Here is a 26,583-nt window from a genome sequence, read left to right as displayed (position 1 = left end):
TGCCGCGCGCTCTTCCTCCTGCTTCCCCAGGCAGGCTCCTGGCTTGAGGCTCTAGTGCGCCTCGGCGCTGCAGCTGCGTGCTGAGTCCCAACCGCCGCCACGCGGAGCGGCACCGGGCACCGGCCTCGGTCTACACTAGGGCCTCGCCCCGGAAGAGCAGCGTAGTGTAGAGTGGTGCTGCGACTGAGTGAGTCACTGGGCTAGTGAGTGAGTGGGCGGCAGCCCAAGGGAAATACCCTTGTCCCAGGACAGAAGCCTGGGGGAGGTGCGGTGAAAGCTGCTTTTCCCGTGTGTCTCAATGGTCCCTTGGTGCCAGCTGGCGTGGAGCACCCCAGGACGTCAGGTTTACAGTGGTACCCTGGGCCTGGCGTCTATTGGTCCACCAAAGAATGTTAGTAAGGTCGCTAATGAAAGCTTATGTCTGACTGATAAATCCTTGCCCGTAAAGAAATACCTGAGGAGTTTGTGCTTTAAGTCTCAGAAAGGTAACCTGCATTGCATAAGAATGGCCATAGGGGATCAAACCAAAGGTCCAGTTAGCCCACTATCTTGTCTCTCAACAGTGGCCAAAGCCAGGTGACCCAGATGGAATGAACAGTACAGTTAATCATCAAGTGATCCCTCTCCTATCACCCATTTCCAGTTTCTGACAGAGGCTAGGGAGACCAATCCTATCCATCCTGGTTAGCAAATATTGATGGACCTAACCTTCATGAATTTAGTTCTTTTTTTAACCCTGTTACAGTACTGGTTTTCACAATCTCCTGTGGCAAGGAGTTCCACAGGTTACCTGTGTTGCATGAAGAAATACTTCCTTTTGTTTGTTTTAAATCTGCTACTTCTTAATTTCATTTGGTGACCCCTAATTCTTATGGGAACAAGTAAATAACTTTTTATTGTTCATTTTCTCCATACCAATTATCAGAGCTTACCAAACAGCGGTGAGCCCTGCTTGCCAGCCACGCTGTCCGGCAATCTGCGCATGCACAGATCGCCCGAACCCGGCTCTTCTGGGTTGTAATCTACTCACTACAGGCGAGTAGATTGTATTATTTGTCGAGCCCTGCCAATTATGATTTTATAGACCTTTATTATAGCCCTCTTTAGTCTCTACTTTCCTAAAATGAAAAATTCCAATCTGTATGGAGTAATCTAGATGTGGGTGTAGCATGCATTTGCACAGGCAGTAAAATATTCTGTTTCTTTTTTTAATGATTCCTAACATTCTGTTTGTTTTTTTGATTGCTGCTGCACATTGAAGGGATGTTTACAGAGAACTATCCACAATGACTATGTTTTCAGAGAACTATCCAACATCTCTCTCGTGAGGGGTAATAGCTAAATTAGTCCCCATCATTTTGTATGTGTAGCTGGGATTATTTTTTCCATGTACTTTACTTTGCATTTATCAACATTAAAATTCATTTGCCATTGTTTTGCCCAATCACTTAGTTTGGTGAGTTCTTTTTGAAGCTCTTCACAGTCTACTTTGGTCTTAACTATCTTGAGCAGTTTGGTATCATCTGCAGATTTTGCCACCTCATTGTTTACCCCTTTCTCCAGGTCATTTATAAATATGTTGAATAGGATTGTTCCCAATATGGACCCTTGGGGGAGTTACCTCTCTCCATTCTGAAAACTGACCATTTATTCCTACCCTGTGTTTCCTGTCTTTTAACCAGTTATTAGTCCATGAGAGGACCTTCCCTCTTATCCCATGACAACTTTACTTTACTTTAGTTTAGAGCTTTTGGTGAGGGACCTTGCCAAAGGCTTTGTGGAAATCTAAGTACACTATATTCATGGGATCCCCTTTGTCCACATGTTTGTTGGCCCCCTCAAAGAACTCCAGTAGATTAGTAAGGCATGATTTCCCTTTACAGAATCCATGCTGACTTTTCTCCAACAAATTATGTTCATCTGTGTGTCTGCCAATTCTATTCTTTGCTACAGTTTCAACTAATGTGCCCAGTATTGACATTACACTTACTGGTCTGTAATTGCCAGGAGCACCTCAAGAGTCTTTTTTAAAATATTAGTGTTACATTAGTTATCTTCCAGTCATTAGGTACAGAAGCTGATTTAAAGCATAGGTTATAAACCACAGTTAATAGTTCCATAATTTCATATTTGAGTTCTTTCAGAACTCTTGGATGAATGCCATCTGGTCCTGATGACTTGTCACTGTTAAATTTATCAGTTTGTTCCCAAACCTCCTCTAATGACACTTCAATCTGGGACGATTTCTCAAATTTGTCACCTAAAAAGAATGGAGGAATGGTTCACGTTTGGGAATCTCCCTAACATCCTCAGTCATGAAGACCGAAGTAAAGAGTTTATTTAGTTTCTCTTCATGGTCTTATTGTCTTTAAGTGCTCCTTTAGCATCTCAGTTGTCCAATGGTGACCTCACTGGTTGTTTAGCAGGCTTCCTGCTTCTGATGTACCTAAAAGCATTTTGTTATCACTGTTTGAGGTTTTGACTAGCTGTTCTTCAGTAGTGAAAATACACATATCTCTCAGTGGGGAGATGCGCAAACTAAGTATTAGGGTTCACAATGAAAAATCACAATCTGAGCTAAATTCAATTAATTGACTAATCAAATAGTCGATGCAATTTGCATCAATTATTTGATTAGTCGATAAGGGCGCATTCGCCTTTCAAGTATACCAACAGCCCCAGGGCTGTAGCTACACTTCAAAGAAGAAAACATTGTGGGCTTGGGGCCAGCAAGGTACCCAAGTAGTCCCCCACTGGCTTCGTGCACCTGCAGCGTTTCAAAGTGGCAGCACCACATTGAGCCCCAGGTCAGCTGTAACTCAGTGTACACACATACAGGCAGTCCCCAACTTACGCGGATCCGACTTATGTTGGATCCGCACTTACGAACGGGGCTTTCTCGCCCCGGAAGTCGGGGCGAGAAAGCCCCGTTCGTAAGCTGCTCCGGTGCCCCTGGTCTGCTGGAGACGGTCTCCAGCAGACCAGGGGCACCGGGCGGGTTCCCGCGCTTCTGAGGCTTTGCCAGAGCAAAGCCTCAGAGGCGCGGGGAACCACCGCTGCTGCCGCTTCAGTCTGGGTGCCTGTGGTCTGCTGAGGACCGTCCCCAGCAGACCACAGGCACCCAGATTGAAGCGGCAGCAGCGGCGGTTCCCCGCGCCTCTGAGGCTTTGCTCTGGCAAAGCCTTAGAGGCGCGGGACCCCCCCGCGGCTGCGGCTTCAGTCCGGGAGCCTGTGGTCTGCTGGGGACGGTCCCCAGCAGACCACAGGCACCCAGATTGAAGCGGCAGCGGTTCCCCGCGCCTCTGAGGCTTTGCTCTGGCAGCTGCGGCTCTGCTCCCCGTGTCCCTGGTCTGCTGGGGGCGAGGGGGGACGCAGCTAGTGTGCTCCCCCCCCCCAGCAGACCAGGCTTTTGTTTTGGACTCTGGGGCAGAGCAGCTGGGGCGCTGCCGATTGGTCCTGCAGCGCCCGCTCTGGGCACTACTGGAGCAACCCAGCAGCACCCCAGCTGCTCTGCCCCAGGCGTCCCCAAGTCAGCTTCTGCTGAAACTGACCAGCGCTGACTACAGGAAGCCCCAGGCAGAGTTGCTCTGCCCCAGGCTTCCTGGAATCAGCTGCTGATCAGTTTCAGCAGCAGCTGACTTGGGGACGCCTGGGGTTCTTAAGTTGATTCTGTATGTAAGTCAGAACTGGCGGTCAGTTTCAGCAGTGTCTGAATCTGGACGCCAGTTCCGACTTACATACAGATTCAACTTAAGAACAAACCTACCGTCCCTATCTTGTACGTAACCCGGGGACTGCCTGTATATCTTAAACAGTGATGCAAAACTGATCACTTAAATATGTGAGGATTTTACAACATCTAAGAGGGTATACTGTGTAATACATTTTTTGTTAGTCTTTATGGTGCTGCAAAACTATTATTTTTTCAGTTTTTTCAGTTACAAACTAACATAGCTATCCCTCTGGAATGTCTAAACTGGTGGGCTGTGTCTAGACTGGCCAGTTTTTCTGGAAAATCAGCCACTTTCCGGAAAAACTTGCCAGCTGTCTACACTGGCTGCTTGAATTTCCGCAAAAGCACTGACGATCTCATGTAAGATTGTCAGTGTTCTTGCGGAAATACTATGCTGCTCCCGTTCGGGCAAAAGTCCTTTTGCGCAAAACTTTTGTGCAAAAGGGCCAGTGTAGACAGCTCAAATTTGTTTTCCGCAAAAAAGCCCCAATCATGAAAATTTAGTTCAGAATATCAGATATACACACAGCAATTGTTCATAGCCATGTTAATTTATGATTGACTGATACTAGGTTGATTGCAGTGTTGTAGCTGCATTGGTCCCAGGATCAGGGGTGAAAGTAGGGTTGCCAGGTGTCCGGTATTCACCCAGACAGTCCAGTATTTGTGAGCTCTGGCTGGTTAAAAAAGAAAACAGGAAATACTGGACATGTAAAATGTCCGGTATTTCCTGTTTTCCTCTGACGGAAGCTTGGGGGGGACAATTTTCCACTGCTTCGTCTGGCGGTGATGGGAGAGTGAGGAGCGTGGCAGAGTCATAGTGAAGGGGGGCAGAAGGGAGCACTTGCCGGGCACCACCCATGGGGGGGCGCTTAGCTGGGATGGGAGCAGAGCATACGCTGCTCTGGCCCACATGACCAGCAGAGACCAGGGAGCTGGCCACATGATGCCTCCCTCAACACCAGCTGTGGCCAACCCATGGATCGCAAGCCGCATGTGGCTCTTGCCCCCCCAAAAGTGCAGCTTGCTAAGCCGCTCCTGCGCCCCATCCCAAACGGCCCCCGCCCCCTGTTGGCTCCACAATTTAATTTTTTTTTTGTTCCACAATTCTGTTCTGTGGTTGTGTGGGTTAGGCCCATTGTACTGCACCATGGGTGGGCGGGGAGCTGCTCCAGTCCATCCTGGCTGCTGGTTAACTGATTAACCAGCAGCCAGTCATTCATATCCTTAGTGCATGTCTCACTTACAACATGCCCCCCTTTTGCACCTAGCTGCACACACAAAGCTGCCTGTGCTAGCTTGCAGAAGGACTCCCGGAAACCTGGATGACACAGAGGTTGTCTTCACTGCAGTGTTAACTTGAATTATTACTTGCGTTATAATCCACACATAAAACCCCTAAATGTAAATTGCCTGGCCCATCAGAGCATATAGGCTAAAGCCCTAGTTAGCACAACTCATCAGCTGCTAACAAAACCACTATGTACTGTGGATACAAGCTAGCTCATCTAAAGTGCTACTAATTCTGTAATGGCTTCCCACAATTCCCCTGTGTGCCCAGAATGGACAGAGAAATTCTCCCACAATTCATCAGGGAAGAATTCAGAGAGCAACTCAGCTTACTGCAAAGCAAAGTACTAGGGATGTTAGATAACATGTAATTGAACAATTGGGTAATCACATCCAATTTTAGAAATTACAGGATTATTATATCGTCTCTGAGGCAGGGCTGGCAGCCAGTGCACTCTTGAAGTTCCTTCTAGCTGCCCTATGATTCTATGGCATACTATTTTCTGGAAACAATTAGAGAGTTTGTAAGCGTAATTTTGTCACTGCTGTCGTCTGCTGCAACATGTACTATTTTGATATTACTGATGGCCATTACAAGCACTGATTGTTTCTTGACTATAGTGTATCCCATGCAGCATTCCTTATGGTGTGCACCAATGATATGCCTTACTGATTTGCTTTATCATATAGCTGGTTAGCAATAACCGGTATTATACCTCTTCTTATTGCAGATCAAACTACAAAAATTCCTAGGTGTTAAACATTACAACTTGCCTTGGTGTGCTAAATGCATCTTTTCCTACAAGATATTATATTATTGTTGTCATTGTTCCATTTCTCTTCCATTTTCTTTTGTGTAATTAATATTTGTGCTGACTTTTAGTTGAGTATCAACTGATATCTTTTCTCTCCTAATATTGTTGCAAAACCAGGTAATGAGAAATTTCTTACTCTTTTCTGCAGCTGTTTTGCATATTTGCATTCTTTAAGTCAATAAAAGTCCTATTTAAAATTTGTTTTCCATGTGGCTACGGGCTTGAAATGTTATGTTTTGCCATGCCAGGCAAAGTGTTCCAATTGCTTGTGCTGTACAGCTAGAGTTCTGATTTTGGAAAAGGTAGCCAAATTAGGACAACTACACTGGATACCTGCTCTTCTAGTCTGAACCAATTATCCAATGAACAATATTTCACAGTAGTTTCTTACTTGAAAAATGGGGATAAACCTTATGAACAGTATATATAAGCTTTAATATACACCTATTATCATAAATGTCCAAGTGTGATGCACCTGCTCACCACATATCTGGCTCAAACGCATATAGATCTTTATCTGTTTTCCTGTAAACATAATATTTAAAAGGAATAATATTCTGTATTAATTGTTTCAAGGATGGTATAGATACAGACAAAGCAGGGCTGGTAGCAGGAGCCCGGCAGGCTGGGACCCAGGATCCCACTTATTCAGTTAACTGGTTAAACGTTACCCTAATGTTTAACCAGATAACTTATTAATCAAGATTTTACATCCCTAGTGGGGAGTTGGGAACACTGTAGTCTGGGCAGTGCTGAGAGGATGGCTGCCCCTTTTGGGAGTGCAGGGCTCAGTAAGGCTGTCAGGTCCTCTGGTGCTGTGTAATAAAGAAAAGTATGAATCCTCAGTTAATCTAACACAATAGAACGTATACTTTCTCCTTAGGGACAATGACCTTAATCAATGAACTCCAGTTCCCACGTTCCCCAAAAACATCTCTCTGTAGTGACCAGGCCCTTTCATTTGGGCACACATAGATTATTGTTACCTATAAGCCATCATTAAAACTAGCACAGCTTAAAGAGCTGGCTGGTGAAGTGGATAGACCGGTATGGCAGGGATCTGAGGCACAGTCTAATCTCCAGCAAAACTCTCTGGTTTAGGCAGAAGGGTAACACAGTGACTTATGGTTCTGGGCTGCTCTAAGGAGCATGTCACAGTCCCATTCTTGGATGGCTCCTGGGCCATCCAGGTGATTACTACTAATAATAATGTGTGTAAACCACCCCCTTTCAATAGTGTAGTCACATTATATAATTGAATATTTGAAAATAGTCACTTCTTTTTGTTTGCAGTAAACCCACTTTTACACAGTATCTTCAGCACCTTTGGGATGTTCTCACAGTGTTCTTCATCACTAGCTACCATGACTAATATACTGTCCAACAACACTGAGCATTAGGGAACTCTGTAATACCTGTGCCATGGCTCACTGCCAAATAGCAGGTGCAGATGCTTTCCCAAGCATTAGCCTATTATACCAATGTAAGTCCTTCCGTGCATTAATTTGGATTTACCTTTGTAACTGTCTTCAGTCTCCATTTATAGCTAAATTTCAGGGAGGTTGATCTCGGGAAAATGCTTTCCACTTTCTAATAAGACCAATATATTCTCTGTTCTAGGTAACGGCTACTGAGTTGCATGCAGTGCTAGGTAACCCTGAAATCAGCACTGCTATGGATACTCCATTCTTTTTTATTACTGGCACTCTAGGGCTGTGTCTACACTGGGTCACTTATTCCGGAAAATCAGCCGCTTTTCCGGAATAAGCTGCGAGCTGTCTACACTGGCCCTTAAATTTCTGGAAAAGCAACGATGCTCTACTGTACAAAATCAGCCGCTATTCCGGAAAAACTATTCTGTTCCCGCTCAGGCATAAGTCCTTATTCTGGAACACTGTTCCGGAAAAGGGCCAGTGTAGACAGCCCAGTAGTCTTTTCCGGAAAAAAGCCCCGATCGCGAAAATGGCGATCGGGGCTCTTTTCCGGAAAAGCGCGTCTACATTGGCCAGAGACACTTTTCTGGAAAAAGTGCTTTTCCGGAAAAGCAGCCTGCCAATGTAGACGCTCCTTTTCCGGAAAAACTGAATACGGAATAATATTCCGTTTTAAGGAATTCCGGAAATTCATGCCAGTGTAGACACAGCCTAGGGCTACGTCTACACTGGCTCCATAAAATGGAATAGTCATGCAAAGCAGGTAAGTCAGAATAGGGAAATCCGCGGGGGATTTAAATAAACATGTCCGCCGCTTTTTTTCCAGCTTGGGGAAAAGCCGGAAAAAAGCATCTAGACTGGCGCGATCCTCTGGAATAAAGCCCTTTTCCGGAGGATCTCTTATTCCTACTTTCAAGAACTTTCAAGAAAAGAGCTTTATTCCGGAGGATCGCACCAGTCTAGATGCTTTTTTCCGGCTTTTCCCCAAGCCGGAAAAAAAGCGGCGGACATGTTTATTTAAATCCGTGGGGGATATTTAAATCCCCCGCGGATTTCCCTATTCTGACTTACCTGCTTTGCATGACTATTCCGTTTTATGGGGCCAGTGTAGACGTAGCCTAGGTGTGTTCTATTTGCTCTGGATAATCTGTATAGAGTTTCAGAGCTCTGTAAATGCTAACTTTCTGCTTCTACAATTGGCTGTACCATAAAAAGCACTGCATGATCTTTGCGAAAATTAGGAATTGCTCTTATAACAGGTTTTTTAATCAGTGTTACTAGAGTTACAAGAGTACCTTGTTTCCCTATATAGGACCTGATCCTGTATTCCCTACACACCCAGTCTCACTGTAGTCAATGTGAGTTTTGGGTGTGTGTGGAATGCAGGTGTGAAGCCTAGATGGGCATGAGTCTTGTTACTTAATTCCCATTTAAGTAGGTGTTGCATAGCTACAATCCTGCCCTCAAAATAGTCTGAGAATAAACTTTGTCTTTAGAGCTTGTTAAATGGAACTTGTAAACATTTATTAAACCACACCTAAACCTGGCTCATGGTGCATGAAGGTATAAGAGGCAGGGAATGATGTTTATTCTACTCCTGGAGTTCTTGAAATTATTAAATAAAATTATTGATCTTAGGTTTCTAGTATTGTCCTTGATATGTTGTATCATATAGCAAAATACAGATAAGCATCTATGTTTTAATGGGGTTGCATCTCAAAGCACTCATAAAAGCAGAGGCTTAGTCAGATTACTGTGCAATTGCAGACTTTAAAATGACAACAGTACAGCTGATAACAATTACATAAAGCCTTTTCCTTTAATACTTAAGTCACTCAAAGCCTGACCCTGCTGTTCCATGGGCATGAAGCCATCCAAGGCTATGTCTAGACTGCAGGCTTCTTGTGCAAGAAACTTTTATTGGAAGAGATCTTTCGCAAAAACTTCTTGTACAAGAGTGCATCCACTCTGTAAAAGTGCATCGAAAAAGCGATGGGCTTTTGCGAAAGAGCATCCAGACTGCATGGACGTTCTCTCTCGAAAATAAGCTCTGATTGATATGCACAGAATGGCCACCAGGGCACATGTGCTTTTCCCTTTCCTCTTTTTGAGCCAAAAAACCCTCTTACCTGTCCACACACACCTTTTTGCAAAAGAGCTCTTTCTCAAAAAGGTGTTCTTCCTTGTAGAATGAGGAATACCTCTGTCGGAAAAAACCCTCTGATTTTTAATTTTTTTTTCCCGCAAAAACACACTTGAGGTGTGGATGCTGGGCGAATTTTTTCAGAAAGATGGCTGTTTTTTCCGAAAAAATTCTGTAGGGTAGACATAGCCTAAACCTCCAAGGCCCGGTTGGCCTATGCACACCTGGAGGAATAAAGAGAAAGGATGCACCCATGTCCAGCATCCAGTAAGCTGAACCACCCAACCTGGCTTCTTCCCCAAAACAGAGTATGGCCTTTAATGCTCCATGTCTACCAGAGCTATCCTTAGGATTTATGGTGCCCTACAAGCATTATTCAACCGGTGCCCCCCTGTTCCACTGAATGCAGGCCCCTAGCTGGTGCCACCAACCCCCAATGTGTCAGAACACTGCCCATTACTGACATATACCAAGCTAGAGCTTCATATACAGCAGCTGTTGGGTCAAGGCAAGCTTCATGCTGCCACATGGGGACTGCGTCTTAGCAGATCCCAAGGCCCTCCTGCAGCCCTGACCCAATCCTGGCTCAGCACCAGCATTCTGACAATAGTAAAACAAAGGTGGATAGGAGTGTGTAGGCAAGCCAGTGTGTTGGGGAGCATGAGACCATGAATGTAACTCATGAGAGGCAGAGTGTATGTGAGTGTGAGAGCCAGTCTGTGGGTGCGTCTAGACTGGCAAGATTTTGCGCAAAAGTGACTGCTTTTGTGCAAAAACTTGCCAGCTGTCTACACTGGCCGCTTAAATTTGCACAAGAGCACTGACTTTGTAATGTACAAAATCAGTGCTTCTTGCGGAAATACTTTCACGCTCCCACTCAGGAAAAAGCCCTCTTGCACAAAGAATACTTGCGCAAGAGGGCCAGTGTAGACAGGGAAGAATGTTTTGCGCAAAAAAGCCCCGATGGCTAAAATGGCGATCGGGGCTTTCTTGTGCAAAATCGCGTCTAGACTGGCCACGGATGCTTTTGCGCAAAAGCACTTTTTGCGCAAAAGCATCCATGCCAATCTAGACATGCTTTTGCGGAAATACTTTTAAGGGAAAAACTTTTCCATTAAAAGTATTTCCGCAAAATCATACCAGTCTAGATGTAGCCTGTGTGTGTAAGTTAGGGCAGTGTGAAAGATACTTTAAGTCTCTGCCTCTGGATCCCTGCCCTGCTCACCGTGGCTTCCCCCCATCCACCACTGCTGACTCACAGAAAAGTTTCTGTCCTTCTACAAGGTAGGTTGCAAAGGAGGGACTCTGCTTCAACTGGCGTGGGGCTGTGCTATGGCACTTCCAGTGACTATGTGACTGTGCTACTATGAGATCTCCAGGTCTGGGACAGCAGCACTGGAGGCTGGAACCTTCAGCCAGTCAGCTGAGGAAGGTGAGAGGGAGGGGACAAGGAGAGGCCCATCAGTCCAGCCTTGGGGAGAGGCTGGAGAAGAGAGGATCCCAGCTGTGGCTAGTGAGAGGAATAGGGGCCCACATTTTGGGGTGCCCTATGCAGTTGCATATAGTGTGTATGCCCTAAGGATAGCCTTGATTTCCATGTATGGCAATAGGAGTCACAGGGGAATGAATAGGGACAGAGCTAATGGAAACTCCTTAGTCTTCTAGACTTGAATAAGGTCACATTATATTCCTGGTTCTGTGTATAATTCATTGCAAAGCAATCAGGCTGCTGGGCCTGATGCTTCATTATCACTAGGAATGTTTAGGAATTAAGGATGTAAAATCCTGTTTAATAGGTTAACCGGTTATGTTTAACCAGTTCACTGATTAAAGGGGGAGGGCACTCCAACTCAATGGCCCATCACAGGCAGGGGCTGCTCTGGCTGGCCCCACAACGGGCGGGGTGCAGCCCCTACTGATTAACTGGTTAGCCATTCACACTTTCAATCCCCTACCAGCTGACAACCTGGGGCTATTGGCTTTACACATAGAAGAACTGCTCTGTGGAGCAGGTTTTTGACCACAGTGATTAGTTCGGTATGCCAGCATTGCCAGCGATACAAGCAATACCTTTTCTGGAGATAGGGAAAGTAAATACTATGTACAGTTATGTATACAACAAGAATCAGACAAGTGTGTTGAGACTGTAGTGATTTCATTGCAGGCTCACAAGATCGGTCAGTTACATACTTTTGGCGCCACACTAGACTGTAATGTTTATTATTATATCCTCCTTTCCATGGGGAAAAAATGCCGGGCCAAATCCTGCCTTTGGCTTATGAGGCAATAAAGTGTCAGACAGCCAAAGAAGCCACCCCATAGCTGCTTATGCAAGAGCAAAATGGTGGTGGTGGTGGGAGGGGGGGTAGGAGCGCTCCACATCCATTCTGCTAGTGGTGGCTAATACTGAGAGCAACATGGGAAAGGTAATGGGAATGAGACTGTAAAGCAGTGCACTCTCTGTCTCTCTTGGGCAGGCTTATTCAGGAGACCCAAACTCTCCCACTTTCCTCCAGCCCCTGACTGGATCTGTAGTTCTATTATAATGGGGAGATGGGCCAAATTTGTGTGATGCTATAACTCTGTATGCTTGCTTTCCTCACCACCACATTTGCAGTCCTTACAGTGCCCATGGGCACCAAGTACACCCAGACCATGGTGAGAAGCCGAGCAGGGAGCACTGTCAGCCCCCTATTTCCCAGGAGATAGAAAGATTGGATCTAGATTTTAGGTGATTCCCAGGGAAGTAGAGAAACAGAAAGATGAAGCAGTTTGGGGCTTTCAGAATAGCATGGCATTGGGGATGATGTGCTTCATCCTCACGCCACTCTGGGTAGCAGCAAGGGGCTGTGTGAGGGACATGGAAAACATAGAGCTGGGTGTGGGGCAATGTTGGGGAAAAAGCATAGGGCTGGGTGTGGGCAGCTGAAAAGGGGTGCATTTAGAGCTGGGTGCAATGGAGAGCATGGTACACAGAGGCAATATGAGAGAGCTTAGAATGGGCTGGGGGAGTGACAGAGGGAACACCTAGACTGGGGTTGTGCAGAGGGTGGCAGCAGGCGGGCCATGTGTGGTAATGGCAGTGGGAGAGAGCTTGGGGCAGGTGGGTAGTGTGTGGGGATGGCTGTGGCAGGGGGCAGGGCGGGGGGAGGGAGAGAGCTTTATAATATTAGAGAGGGAAACTGCTGGGTTATTTTCTCCCTAGTCTAAGCGCCATGGGTGGAGCAGGCTTCATCCTGTGGGGACTCAGCACAGAGGGCAGGGCTGTAGGTAGGGCTGGGAGAGGCACCAACTGCCCATTCAGTCAGTGGCAGATCAACACCCTGAGAGTTGGAGAGCTAGTAGGAGCTCATAAATGAGCTGCTCACATCCCTCAGTCTCCTATGCTGCATCAGCCCTCTCCTGGCAGCTGGACCAACACAGTCTGTGAGAGCAACTGCTTTCCTAGAGTCCAAATAACTGCCTAGTGCAGGCCATGCTGTGGAAATGATCCACTCCCAACCCCTTCCTGTGCTTGTCAGGGGAGCTTCCAGTCCCTGTACACCAGCCTCAGTGGGATTCATTCTGCTGGTGGACGTGCTTCTTATCCTTCACAGAAGAAAGGGGCCTGTTTTATGGCAGGGACAGTCCTCCCCCTCAACTCTATGGCTATGTCTAGACTGGCATGATTTTCCGGAAATGCTTTTAACGGAAAAGTTTTCCGTTAAAAGCATTTTCGGAAAAGAGCGTCTAGATTGGCACGGACACTTTTCCGCAAAAGCACTTTTTGCGGAAAAGCGTCCGTGGCCAATCTAGAAGTGCTTTTCCGCAAAAAAGCCCCGATTGCCATTTTCGCCATCGGGGCTTTTTTGCGGAAAACAGAACACAGCTGTCTACACTGGCCCTTTTGCGCAAAAGTTTTGCGTAAAAGGGACTTTTGCCCGAACGGGAGCAGCATAGTATTTCCACAAAAAGCACTGATTTCTTACAGTAGGAAGTCAGTGCTTTTGCGGAAATTCAAGCAGCCAGTGTAGACAGCTGGCAAGTTTTTCTGGAAAAGCGGTGGAAAACTGGCCAGTCTAGACACAGCCTATATGTTTGAAGGCGCATGGGGCACTGACTTTTCCGTTATTGAGCTTGCTGCCTTTTTGGCTGAATTTTGATTTTGTTCCATTAGCCAAGCAGTAGGACTTTGCTCCATTAGCTTTGGTCAGCCAGGCAAGAATCTGCCCAAGCTTGCCTTGTATAAGGACAGGACATATGTGGTAATCAGGCTGATCTCTGTGACTTACAAGCTTAGGTGCTCATTATCATGCTAGAACAAATTCAGAGCTGCGTCTAAACTGGTGTCACTTCCACCTTTTTCCAGTCTTCAGCTAAAGCAACAGCAGCATATACATCCTTACACTGAAATTCTGCTGTGTAATTTATACCTCCTTACATATCACCTTGAATTCAGCCGTTTCTCTTGCCTTTAGCTTCTGACTCTGAAAAATTGTTCATAATATTCTCTATGAAAGTCTAAACTGTGAAAAGTGGAATAAATTGTTCACATCTTAATAATGCATTAAGCATTGCTCTTACCTTCTATCTACATTTAAAAGGCTGTATTATATAGCTGCTGTTTTGAAGTCAAAAGAAAGAGAAGTATTAAGAAAGTATAAATGTTCCAAACAAATATTTGATCAAAACAAACAGTCCCTGCAGCTGAAAAGTGGTATAAAACTGAGGCACAGTCGCACAGTACAGACCAAGTGCTACATGTGTCATTTCCTCATCTCTGGAATTACTCATGATTATGAATCATCTCATGTTTTAATCAGTAATTTCACACATAATCTGCCTCTAGTGGGTATTGGAAGCTATACTATGAAACTTAAAGAGAGTACATAAAGAGAGTTTTCTTTCTGTTTACGATTGTTTCTATTTTGGCAGAGCAGCTGGTATGTCTCTAGAATACAGTCATCATTGTTATCTTTTCTGACATAGTGAAGGATCGCTACATGCTTTTTATAATGATTAATTCATGCCAGAAGTTTTTCCTAAAAAAAACCCCACATACTGAATTGTGATCTAATCTATCATATGAGTTTTATATATGTTCTCTCTCTCTTTGTAATTATTTTTTATTAAATAGTAGGTAGCTCACAGCAGAAAACAATGCTCCATATTTGTCATCTGAAGTGGGTTGTACCAACAAAAGCTCATGATACTATTTATATATTTTTATTAGTCTCTAAGATGGTATAGGACCATTGTTTTTTAAAAATTTTTGTTTTGTTTTATTTTTAACTGAAGATAGTGTTTTGGCAGGAAATGAATTATGTGGTTGGGGTAAAGACAGGTTTCACCCTGTTAACAATGCTTGGTATCTGGTTTCCAATTCCTTATAAGGAAAGGAGACTTACTCCAAGTCATGTATTAGGCTGATGGAGCTTCCGCTTGAGAGGGAGCACATAAGGAGTGGCTCTGAACAGGCTGTGACACAGAAAGCTTCAAAGTTCGGAGAATGGATTGAGAACCTAGCCTAGAGGCTATAGTCTAATCTCCATGCAGGAAACAAAGAAGTTTCACGGACTTTAGTGGGAGTTATCAGTATACCCTGGAGAAAGAAAAGGGTCTCTGATACCAGGTCTCTGATAAACAATATTAGCAAGCAGAAACTATATTTATTAACAGGTAAGGCTGTGGTAGATTACACTTCATGTACTGAAAATCTTACAAGCACAGAAAGGCAAGTTTAAGGGGAAAGACTTATGCATCTCCTTCCACATTCACATTGCCTACCACCATCCATACTCTGAAATGACCTTACTGTCTTTGAGTGCTCTGTTAGCATCTCGATCATCCAGTGACCCTACTCGTTGTTTAGCAGGCTTCCTGCTTCTGATGTACTTTACAAAACATTTTGCTATTACTTTTTTTGAGTTTTTGGATAGCTATTCTTCAGACTCATTGTTTTACACCTAATTTGACTTAATGTATACCCCTTTCTATTTTCCTCCCTAGGATTTAACTTCCACTTTTTACATGATACCTTTTCATCTCTCCCTGTTTCTTTTATTTGGCTGTTAAGCCACAGTGGCACTTTTTAGTTTTCTTACTGTGGTTTTTAATTTGGGGCATACATTTAAGTTGGGACTTTACTATGGTGTCTTTGAAAAGTTTCCATGCAGCTTGCAGGGATTTTACTTTTGGCACTGTACCTTTTAATTTCTGTTTAACTAACCATCTCATTTTTGTGTCGTTCCCTTTTCTGAAATTAAATGTCACAGTGTTGGGCTGCTGTGGTGTTTTTCCCACCACAGGAATGTTACATTTTATTACATTATGGTCACTATTTCCAAGAGGTCCATCTATGCTTACCTTTTGGACCAGATCCCGTGCTCTACTTACGACTAAATCAAGAATTGTCTCTGATGATAGGAAGAAGTGGTTTTTAGCCACGAAAGTGCATAATATTATATATTTGTGCTAGTTTCTAAGGTGCCACAGGACTACTTGTTGGTTTTTTTTAAGTTGTGCGAGATAGTTAAGACTAAAGCAGACTGTGAAGCGCTTCAAAGGAATCTCACAAAACTAGGTGATTGGGCAACAAAATGCCAAATGAATTTAATGTTAATAAATACATAATAATGCACATTGGAAAAAATAATCCCAACTATACATACAAAATGAGTGAGAGAGAGATCTTGGAGTTATTGTGGTTAGTTCTCTGAAAACATCCACTTAATATGCAACAGCAGTCAATAAAGCAAACAATGTCAGGAATCATTAAAAAATGGATAGAGAATAAGAGAGAGAATATTGTACTGCCTGTATAAATCCATGGTACACCCACATAATGAATAGGCATGTAAACGAATAGTCGACTAACCAATAAACCTAGGCTTATCGGTTAGTCAAAACTAGTCATAGTCCCCCCCCACCCCACTCTGCTGCTCTGTGTCAGAGGCAGCAAGAGGGGGAAGCAGGAGCCAGTGCTAGGGGTAGCCGGGATGCTGTGTCAGTGGCAGAAGTCCGGCGGGGGGCCAGGGGAGGCTGCCTCAGGGGGAAGCAGGAGCTAGTGCTGGGGGTAGCCGGGGTGTCAGGCAGAAGTACGGCGGGGGGTCAGGGGAGGCTGCCTCCATCTGTGCTGGGCCCAGGCTTACTATGGACAGAGGCTGCTCCACATCCCATGCTCCAGCCAAGGAGGCTGTCCAGCTCAGCCCCAGCTCGCATTAGGTCCAGAAACTACCCCTGCTGCAGCTCTGCAGGTTAAATGAACTAACATCCAGACTGGCAGGCAGCTGAGCTCTTTGTACATTTAAGCTGCAGAGCTGCAGTGGGAGTAGGTCCCAGACCCGGCAAAAGCTGGGACTGAGTCGGGCTGCCTTCCCTTATCAACTAATCGAGGAGTCAGAAATTCTATCGACTACTTGATTAGCCAATTAACCGCACCTTAACATCCCTATTCATGGATACTGTGTACAGATGTGGTCGCTTCACCTCAAAAAAAGATATCTTGGTATTGGAAAAGGTTCAGAAAAGGGCAACAAAAATTATTAGGGGTTTGGAACAGGTGCCATATGAAAGGAGACTGGCACTTTTCAGATTAGAAAAGAGGAGACTAAGTGGGGGATATGATAGAGGTCTATAAAATCATGTCAGGCATGTAGAAAGTGAACAAAGAAAAGTTATTTACTTGCTCCCATAACATAAGAACTAGGTGTCACTAAATGAAATTAAGAGGTAGCAGGTTTAAAACAAACAAAAGGAAGTAGTTTTTCATGCAACACAGTCAACTTGTGGAACTCTTTGCCAGAGGGTGTTGTGAAGACCAGGACTTTAACAGGGTTCAAAAGAGAACTAGACAAATTCATGGAGGATAGGTCAATCAATATTAGCCAGAATGGGTAAGAATGGTATTCCTAGCATCTGTTTGTCAGAGGCTGGAAATGGGTCACAGGAGAGAGATTACTTGAGTCATGTCTACACTAGGAGATTATTTTAAATTTACTAAATTTGGCTTCTGAGCACTTGCTTACATAAATTCAAAAGTTCTGTGTCCTCACTATGTGGAAGAATTGAATGTAGTCCAAGGCAGGCTTTGTGAATATGGACGCTCTGCCTTGGACTCAGAGCCCCAGGAAGCACTCTTGAATGGTGTTTGTAGCCCCTGTCTGCAATGGAACCCAACTAGATAGGAGGCACTTGCATTTCTCTGTGCAGCAGTGTTTGGGGGTCAGAGAGGGACAGCAGGATGTACTTTGTCTTTCTTCCTCACTAAAATAGTAAAGTTGTAATGCTGCTCTGCAGCATGTGGTGATTATTATTTTTTCCTTCCCATTTCCATGGACTCTTCCTGCACCAAACTCCAGTTATGCCAGACAGTCCATTCTACATGTTCATGGGGGCATTTGCAAACATTAACTACTTCATTAATTTAAAACCAAATGTTTTCACAGATAACACTAGTTCATCATCATCATCATCAACCATAGGCTCAACGCCCATTGGTGTTCGATGCCTCCCTCACTATTTCCTTTCATCTTTCCCTGTCCAATGTGGAGTTGCTTAGTTTCTGTAGACTAGTTCCATACCAATCTATTATATCATCTACCCCATTGTCTGTGAGGTCTGCCTTTCTTATTCAGACCATCCAGTACGCCCAATACCAGGGTCTTCACTTTTTTCTCATTGTTCATTCTGCAGATATGCCCGAATAGCTGTAACTTCTGTTGTATAACCTTCTGCAGTATGTTCTCTTTCTGCTGTATCTTCCTATATAATTCCTCATTGGTGACCTTCTGCATCCATCCTATTCTCAGGATCTTTCTATAACAGCTCCTCTCGAACACCAATATTCTTCTCTTCGAATCTTTCGTTATCACCCATGTCTCATATCCTTATAGCATGCTGCTAAATACACACGTTTTCAAGACACTCAGCTTCATTCCTAAGTTAATTGCTTTACTTATTCATCAGATTTCATTCGTATTGTTGTTTAACAATCGACACATTGACACTCATCTGACCAACCCTTCTCCTTTATCCAGGCTTGGGACTGGCATATAACTCCGCCATGAAGCCTCTAGGGGTTACAACACTAGTTGTCCTAGGATATATTTTCACTGCAATTAAAATCTGTGGCTGGCCCTGAGAGGGGTTGGGGGAGGGGTCCCAAAACTCTTAACTGCAGCTGGAGCATGAATGTCTACAGTGCAATTAAACAGCCCATGGCCAAGTCAGCTCAGCAGTCACATGCCAGATTCAGGTTTTTAACTCAGGGTAGACATATCCCCAGAGGACCATTTACATGCTAAGTACAGATATTAAGTGAAACTACTTTGATTTATTAAAGCTATTATGAAGATACCAAATAGGCATTTTGTTTTGTAAACTTAACTAATAGAAGGCTTTTGTCTGAAACTTTCCAAAAAGAAAAGAAATCCAGACATGGAGATTTATCTCCCCAAAGACAACTTTTTCTCTCAACTAGTTATGAGTGCATGAAAGAACTTTATAGTGAACTATTATTTTGTAATCTTAACATCAGCATTCCCTTATGTACTGGTGCTCAAGCTACAGCCCATAGTAGAACACAAAACAACTCAAGGAGCTGAGAGAGAAGGCATCTGAGCCTTTGAAAAATCATGGGAGACAGGAGAGATTCCAGAGGACTGGAAAAGGGCAAATATAGTGCCCATCTATAAAAAGAGAAATAAGAACAACCCAGGAAACTACAGACCAATTAGTTTAACTTCTGTGCCAGGGAAGATAACAGAGCAAATAATTAAGGAAATCATCTGTAAACACTTGGAAAGTGGCAAGGTGATAGGGAACAGCCAGCATGGATTTGTAAAGAACAAATCATGTCAAACCAATCTGATAGCTTTCTTTAATAAGATAACGAGTCTTGTGGATAAGGGAGAAGCGGTGGATGTGGTATACCTAGACTTTAGTAAGGCGTTTGATATGGTCTCGCATGATATTCTTATCAATAAACTAGGTAAATACAACTTAGATGGGGCTACTATAAAGTGGGTGCATAACTGGCTGGATAACCATACTCAGAGAGTAGTTATTAATGGTTCACAATCCTACTGGAAAGGCATAACAAGTAGGGTTCCGCGGGGGTCTGTTTTGGGACCGGCTCTGTTCAATATCTTCATCAACGATTTAGATATTGGTATAGAAAGTACACTTATTAAGTTTGCAGATGAAACCAAGCTGGGCGGGGTTGCGACTAATCTGGAGGATAGGGTCATAATTCAAAATGACCTGTACAAATTGGAGAAATGGTCTGAGGCAAACAGGATGAAGTTTAATAAAGACAAATGCAAAGTGCTCCACTTAGGAAGGAACAATCAGTTTCATACATACAGAATGGGAAGCGACTGTCTGGGAAGGAGCATGGCAGAAAGGGATCTAGGGGTTATAATGGACCACGAGTTGAATATGAGTCAGCAGTGTGATGCTATTGCAAAGAAAGCAAACATGATTCTGGGATGCATTAACAGGTGTGTTGTGAGCAAGTCACGAGAAGTCATTCTTCCGCTCTACTCTGCACTGGTTAGGCTGCAATTGGAGTATTGGGTTCAGTTCTGGACACCGCATTTCAAGAAAGATGTGGAGAAATTGGAGAGGGTCCAGAGAAGAGCAACGGGAATGATTAAAGGTCTAGAGAACATGACCTATGAGGAAAGGCTGAAGGAATTGGGTTTGTTTAGTTTAGAAAAGAGAAGATTGAGGGGAGACATGATAGCAGTTTTCAGATATCTAAAAGGGTGTCATAAGGAGGAGGGAGAAAACTTGTTCATCTTGGCCTCTGGGGATAGAACAAGAAGCAATGGGCTTAAACTGCAGCAAGGGAGGTTTAGGTTGGACATTAAGAAAAAGTTCCTAACTGTCAGAGTAGTCAAACACTGGAATAAATTGTCCAGGGAGGTTGTGGAATCTCCATCTGTGGAGAAGTAGGTCCGCTAATTACTAAGGATGGAGTGGAGGTTAAGGATAATCTAGTAATGGCCCAATATTTGAACAAATACTTTGCTTTAGTCTTTAATGAGGCTAATGAAGAGCTTAGGGATAATGGTAAGTTAACAAATGGGACTAAGGATAAGGAGGTAGATATTACCATATCCGAGGTAAAAGCCAAACTTGAACAGCTTAATGGGAGTAAATCGGGGGGCCCAGATAATCTTCATCCAAGAATATTAAAGGAACTGGCACATGAACTTGCAAGTCCATTAGCAAAATTTTTTAATAAATCTCTAAACTCAGGGGTTGTACCATTTGACTGGAGAATTGCTAATATAGTTCCGATTTTTAAGAAAGGGAAAAAAAGTGACCCGGGTAACTATAGGCCTGTTAGTTTGACATCTGTAGTATGTAAGATCCTGGAAAAAATTTTGAAGGAGAAAGTAGTTAGAGACATTGAGGCTAATGGCAATTGGGACAAATTACAACATGGTTTTACAAAAGGTAGATCGTGCCAAACCAACCTGATCTCCTTTTTTGAGAAAGTAACAGATTTTTTTAGATAAAGGAAATGCAGTGGATCTAATCTACCTCGACTTTAGTAAGGCATTTGATACAGTACCACATGGGGAATTATTGGTTCAATTGGAAAAGATAGGGATTAATAGGGAAGTTGAGAAGTGGATAAGCAACCGGTTAAAGGGAAGACTACAGCGGGTCATATTGAAAGGTGAACTGTCAGGTTGGAGGAAGGTTACTAGCGGAGTTCCTCAGGGATCAGTTTTGGGGCCAATTTTATTTAATCTTTTTATTGCTGATCTTGGCACCAAAAGTGGAAGTGTTCTAATAAAATTTGAGGATGATACAAAGTTGGGAGCTATTGCCAATTCAGAAAAGGATTGGGATATCATACAGGAAGATCTGGATGATCTTGTAAATTGAAGTGATAGCAATAGGATGAAATTTAATAGTTAGAAGTGTAAGGTTATGCATTTAGGGATTAATAACAAGAATTTTAGTTATAAGCTGGGGACACATCAGTTGGAAGTAACAGAGGAGGAGAAGGACCTCGGAGTCCTGGTTGATTATAGAATGACTATGAGACGCCATTGTGACATGGCCGTGAAAAAGGCTAATACGATCTTGGGATGTATTAGGTGAGGTATTTCCAGTAGGGATAAGGAGGTGTTAGTGCCATTATACAAGGCATTGGTGAGACCCCATTTGGAATACTGTGTGCAGTTCTGGTCTCCCATGTTTAAGAAGGATGAATTCAAACTGGAACAGGTACAAAGAAGGGCCACTAGGATGTTCCGAGGAATGGAAAACCTGTCTTATGAAAGGAGACTCAAGGAGCTTGGCTTGTTTACTTTAACCAAAAGAAGGCTGAGGGGAGACATAATTGCACTTTTTAAATATATTAGAGGGATAAATACCAGGGAGGGAGAGGAATTATTTAAGCTTAATACCAATGTGGACACAAGAACAAATGGATATAAGCTGGCTAGTAGTAAGTTTAGACTTGAGATTAGACGAAGGTTTCTAACCATTAGAGGAATGAGGTTCTGGAACGGCCTTCCAAAGGAAGTAGTGGGGGGCAAAAGATCTATCTGGTTTCAAGATTAAACTAGATGGGTTTATGAAGGGGATTGTTTGATGAGATAACATGATCTTGGTAACTAATTGACCATTCATTATCAGTGGGAAATAAGTCAGTGGAGGAATGATAGGAGTTACTATAGAGAACTTTCTGGGTGTCTGGCTGATGAGTCTTGCCCACATGCTCAGGGTTTAGCTGATCGCCATATTTGGGGTTGGGAAGGAATTTTCCTCCAGGGTAGATTGGCAGAGGCCCTGGAGGTTTTTCGCCTTCCTCTGTAGCATGGGGTACAGATCACAACTGGAGGATTCTCTGCATCTTGGGGTCTTCAAAGTATTTGAAGGCTTCAATATCTGAGATATAGGTGAGAGGATTATTCTAGGAGGGGTGGGTGAGATTTTGTGGCCTGCACTGTGCAGGGGGTCAGACTAGATGATCATAATGGTCCCTTCTGACCTTAAAGTCTATGGCTACGTCTACACTGGCCCCTTTTCCGGAAGGGGCATGTTAATTTCAGAGATCGTAATAGGGAAATCCGCGGGGGATTTAAATATCCCCCGCGGCATTTAGATAAAAATGTCCGCCGCTTTTTTCCGGCTTTTAGAAAAGCCGGAAAAGAGCGTCTACACTGGCCCCGATCCTCAAAGTAGGAATAAGATCCTCCGGAAAAGGGCGCTTTTTCCGGAGGATCGGGGCCAGTGTAGACGCTCTTTTCCGGCTTTTCTAAAAGCCGGAAAAAAGCGGCGGACATTTTTATCTAAATGCCGCGGGGGATATTTAAATCCCCCGCGGATTTCCCTATTACGATCTCTGAAATTAACATGCCCCTTCCGGAAAAGGGGCCAATGTAGACATAGCCTTTATGAGTCTATGAGATATTTAAGAGTAGGTTAGATAACTGTCTATCGGGGATGGTCTAGTATTTGGTACTGGCATGAGGGCAGGGGACTGGACTCAATGACCTCTTGAGGTCCCTTCCAGTCCTAGTATTCTATGATTCTATGATATCTGGGGTTTTTTTTCCACACAGGCTTTCCAGATAGTTTGCAGCAGAGTAAAACATTGTGAAAACAGTGCAGGCCTGAGAAGCTGAAAGAAGAGGAAGTAGTCTCTGGAGAGAGTCCACAGAATGAAAGAACTAGTAAATCAATGGATGTTATGGTGGAACAAATTGAATGATTGGGCAGAATAAACTAAGAGTATCTGTAGCCTTATTGAGTCAGTGTTAGCTCATCTTCATTTCCCTTCTAAGTAAGGAGGGGATTTCCAAACCACTATTCTGTAAAGCATGCTGGCCAACTGACACATTTGCCCCTTTAAGCGCACTTCTTTAGTCACTGGGCTTTTCTGTATCTACCAGACCATAGTACTGCACAATACACACCTTATATGAAAGGACTCTTTATTCTGTGCTTTTTTTATTTAGAATTCCAAGCAAAAGAAGCTTCAGCCACACTAGTTTTACTAGGTAGAATGCACTTGCACCTCTCTGGAGTACTGGTGTGAAATTCCCAGTTTACAACAATCTGGGTTGCAGTAAAATAGTATTTATTAAGGCTAGAGACAGACAAATCATATTAAAACAAAATAATTTATGGAAGGCACAGCCAAATTAATTACCTCAGACACGTCATTCTAGTCTATATTATTAGCCTTTCAACACTGCTGGCTGATCAGATGTATTAGCTGGGTGGTGGGAGAAGTGGAATAATTTTGGTCCTCTGTACAGTAGTTATTGCCCTCCATATCTATTATCATTCCATCTTCAGCTCTAGAGTTTTATATAATTTCCTCTTTCAAGAAGGCTTTGTTCATGCTAAACTTTTTCTTAAAATCTCTTATCAATATATTCACACTAGTTGCAAGAACAGTGGAGGCAGTGGCATTTTAACGCCTCTGGTTATGTCTTCTCTGCAGAGTTGAAATTATTTGTTTCAAATTAGCTTGTATTGAGCAAGAGAACAGCCACAGAATAACATGTGAGCTGCTGTGTGGTCCTCCTAGGGTATGTCTGCACTTCAAGCTGGACATGTTAGGACATACTGTACTCATGCTAGCTCTGGCCAAGGACAGAATGTAGCTGAAGCAGCACAAATGGCAAACTAATTCCCTGAGCATGTACCTAGTGTGTAGCAGGGGTTTTCAAACTTTGGGGCATTCCTTGTAAGAGTAAGCAGTTAGCTGGTCATGAGATGCTTTGTTTACCTGCACATCCACAAGCATGGCCACTTGCAGCTCCCAATGGCCATAGTATACCGTTCCTAGCCATAAGGAGTTGCAGGAAGCGGTGCAGCCTGAGCCATCATTTCCCGTGGCTCCCATTGGCCAGGAATGGTGAGCCACAGCCACTGGGAGCTACCAGCGGCCATACCTGTAGATGCTCAGGTAAATAAAGTGTCTTGCGGCCAGCTAGTAGCTTACTCTTATAATACTTGACCCCAAGTTTGAAAAATTCTAGTATATTGAATGGGTATTTATTTAGGGCAACTAGCTCCAAACTTTTTGCATGCCAGCTCAATCAGAAAAAGCTTAAAAAACAACAAATAGTCTGGCAGCATCTTAGAGACTAACAAAACGTGTAGATGCTATCATGAGCTTTCGTGGGCACCACCTACTTCTTCAGATGAATGGAGTTATTCAAGGACCAGTTTCTTTAAAAAAAAAAAAAACCCTCAGAGTTAGTATGGTATGTCTCCCTCCATTTAATGTTACACCACCAGCGGAAAGTGAAGACATAGCCTTAGGCATATCCTATGGTACTTTGTAGGGATGTCAGCATGTAGCTGACTACACAATTAACTGATAAGCCTGGGCAGCAAGGGAGGAGGAGGTGGGAAGTGGGAATCCGTGCCCGTGAGAAGCCGGCTTTTAAGCTGGTTCCCCACAAGCACTGGCTCCCATAGCAGTCTCCCCTGACTCCATTCCCCACACTGCTGCTCTCCATGCATGTCAGCTCCGTGAGGCCATCTGCCCCCCACTTTCTGCTTCCCACAGAGGCAGCATGGAGGGAGGGGCCAAGCAAAAGTCAGTCCTCGGGGGGAGTCAGCTTAAAATCTGACTCTCTCCCCCTACCCCCACTCCGCTGCCTCTAGAAGAGGCAGCAGCAGCACAGGAGGGAACAACGGAGTAGGGAATTTTTAAATTGCATTTAATCAACTAATTGAGTCGTAAAAGGAATTTCCATCAACTACTCAATTAGTTGAAAAGGACAGAAACTGCAGAGCCGCAGTGGGGGGACCGGGTGCAAGCTGGGTATCAGCTGTCCCAGCTGGTTCCCTGCTGTGCCTCTGCCTTCCCTGCTCCCCTGCCCCGCAGAGATGATGCTGGGGGGAACCTGCTTTTAAGCCTGCTCCCCCCAGCACCAGCTCCTGCTCTCCTTCCCCCATCTCTCTGATAAAGGCAGCAAGGAGGGGGGAAGCAACTAGTCAAGCAGTGACTCAACTAGTTGCCTACATCCTTACAAGGGAGGCTGCCGCGGAGCAGCCTCTGTCTGTGTCAGGCCCAAGATCGGACTTCCCTCATAGTAGGGATGTTAAATTTCGATTAATCAGCTAACTGTGTAATCAATAGAATTTCCATCAACTTCTCAATTAGTCGATAAGGAAGGTACTCACTACCCACTGCACCTCTCCCTTTGAAATGTACAAAATATTTCAAAGAGAGAGGCGCAGCAGTAGGGACGCCTCTGCCTCCTCTGCCCACGAGACGATGCTGGGGGGAACCAGGTTTTAAGCCAGCTCCCACCACCAAGAGGCAGCAAGAGGAGGGAGCAATTAGTCAAATAACTATTCAACTATCCAATAAGCTTATGCTTATTGGGTAGTTGACTTGTCGCTTATATCCCTACCTCATAGACTGGCTCCCGCCTGCTGCCCCGCTGCCTTTGGTAGCCGTGTGGGGTGACGGGGGCATTCTATTGTGTTAGATTAACTGAGGATACATACTTTTCCTTACTACACAGCACTAGGGGAGCTGACAGCCTTACTGAGCCCTGCACTCCCAAAAGGGGCAGCCATCCTCTCAGCACTGCCCAGACTACAGTGTTCCCAACTCCCCACTAGGGATGTAAAATCTTGATTAATAAGTTATCTGGTTAAACGTTAGGGTAACGTTTAACCGGTTAACTGAATAAGTGGGATCCTGGGTCCCAGCCTGCAGGGCTCCTGCTACCAGCCCTGCTTTGTCTGAAATAATTAATACAGAATATTATTCCTTTTAAATATTATGTTTACAGGAAAACAGATAAAGATCTATATGCGTTTGAGTCAGATATGTAGTGAGCAGGTGCATTACACTTGGACATTTATGATAATAGGTGTATATTAAAGCTTATATATACTGTTCATAAGGTTTATCCCCATTTTTCAAGTAAGAAACTACTGTGAAATATTGTTCATTGGATAATTGGTTCAGACTAGAAGAGCAGGTATCCAGTGTAGTCGTCCTAATTTGGCTACCTTTTCCAAAGTCAGAGCCCTAGCTGTACAGCACAAGCGATTGGAACACTTTGCCTGGCATGGCAAAATATAACATTTCAAGCCTGTAGCTGCATGGAAAACAATTTTAAATAGGACTTTTATTCACTTACAGAATACAAATACGCAAAACAGCTGCAGAAAAGAGTAAGA

At 44.0% G+C, this 26,583-nt stretch overlaps 1 long non-coding RNA gene across 1 annotated transcript; it reads left to right on the top strand.

The window, feature by feature from the left end:
• Positions 1–23,169, top strand: LOC142829929 (uncharacterized). The gene is made up of 2 exons (XR_012904856.1): positions 1–187; positions 22,986–23,169. It is a non-coding gene; the product is annotated as an uncharacterized LOC142829929 (long non-coding RNA).
• The last annotated feature ends 3,414 nt before the right edge of the window (positions 23,170–26,583 follow it).

Source organism: Pelodiscus sinensis, chromosome 6, assembly GCF_049634645.1.
Source record: "Pelodiscus sinensis isolate JC-2024 chromosome 6, ASM4963464v1, whole genome shotgun sequence".
In the NCBI taxonomy this organism is placed as follows: domain Eukaryota; kingdom Metazoa; phylum Chordata; order Testudines; family Trionychidae; genus Pelodiscus; species Pelodiscus sinensis.
This window is presented reverse-complemented; position numbering and strand designations above follow the sequence as displayed.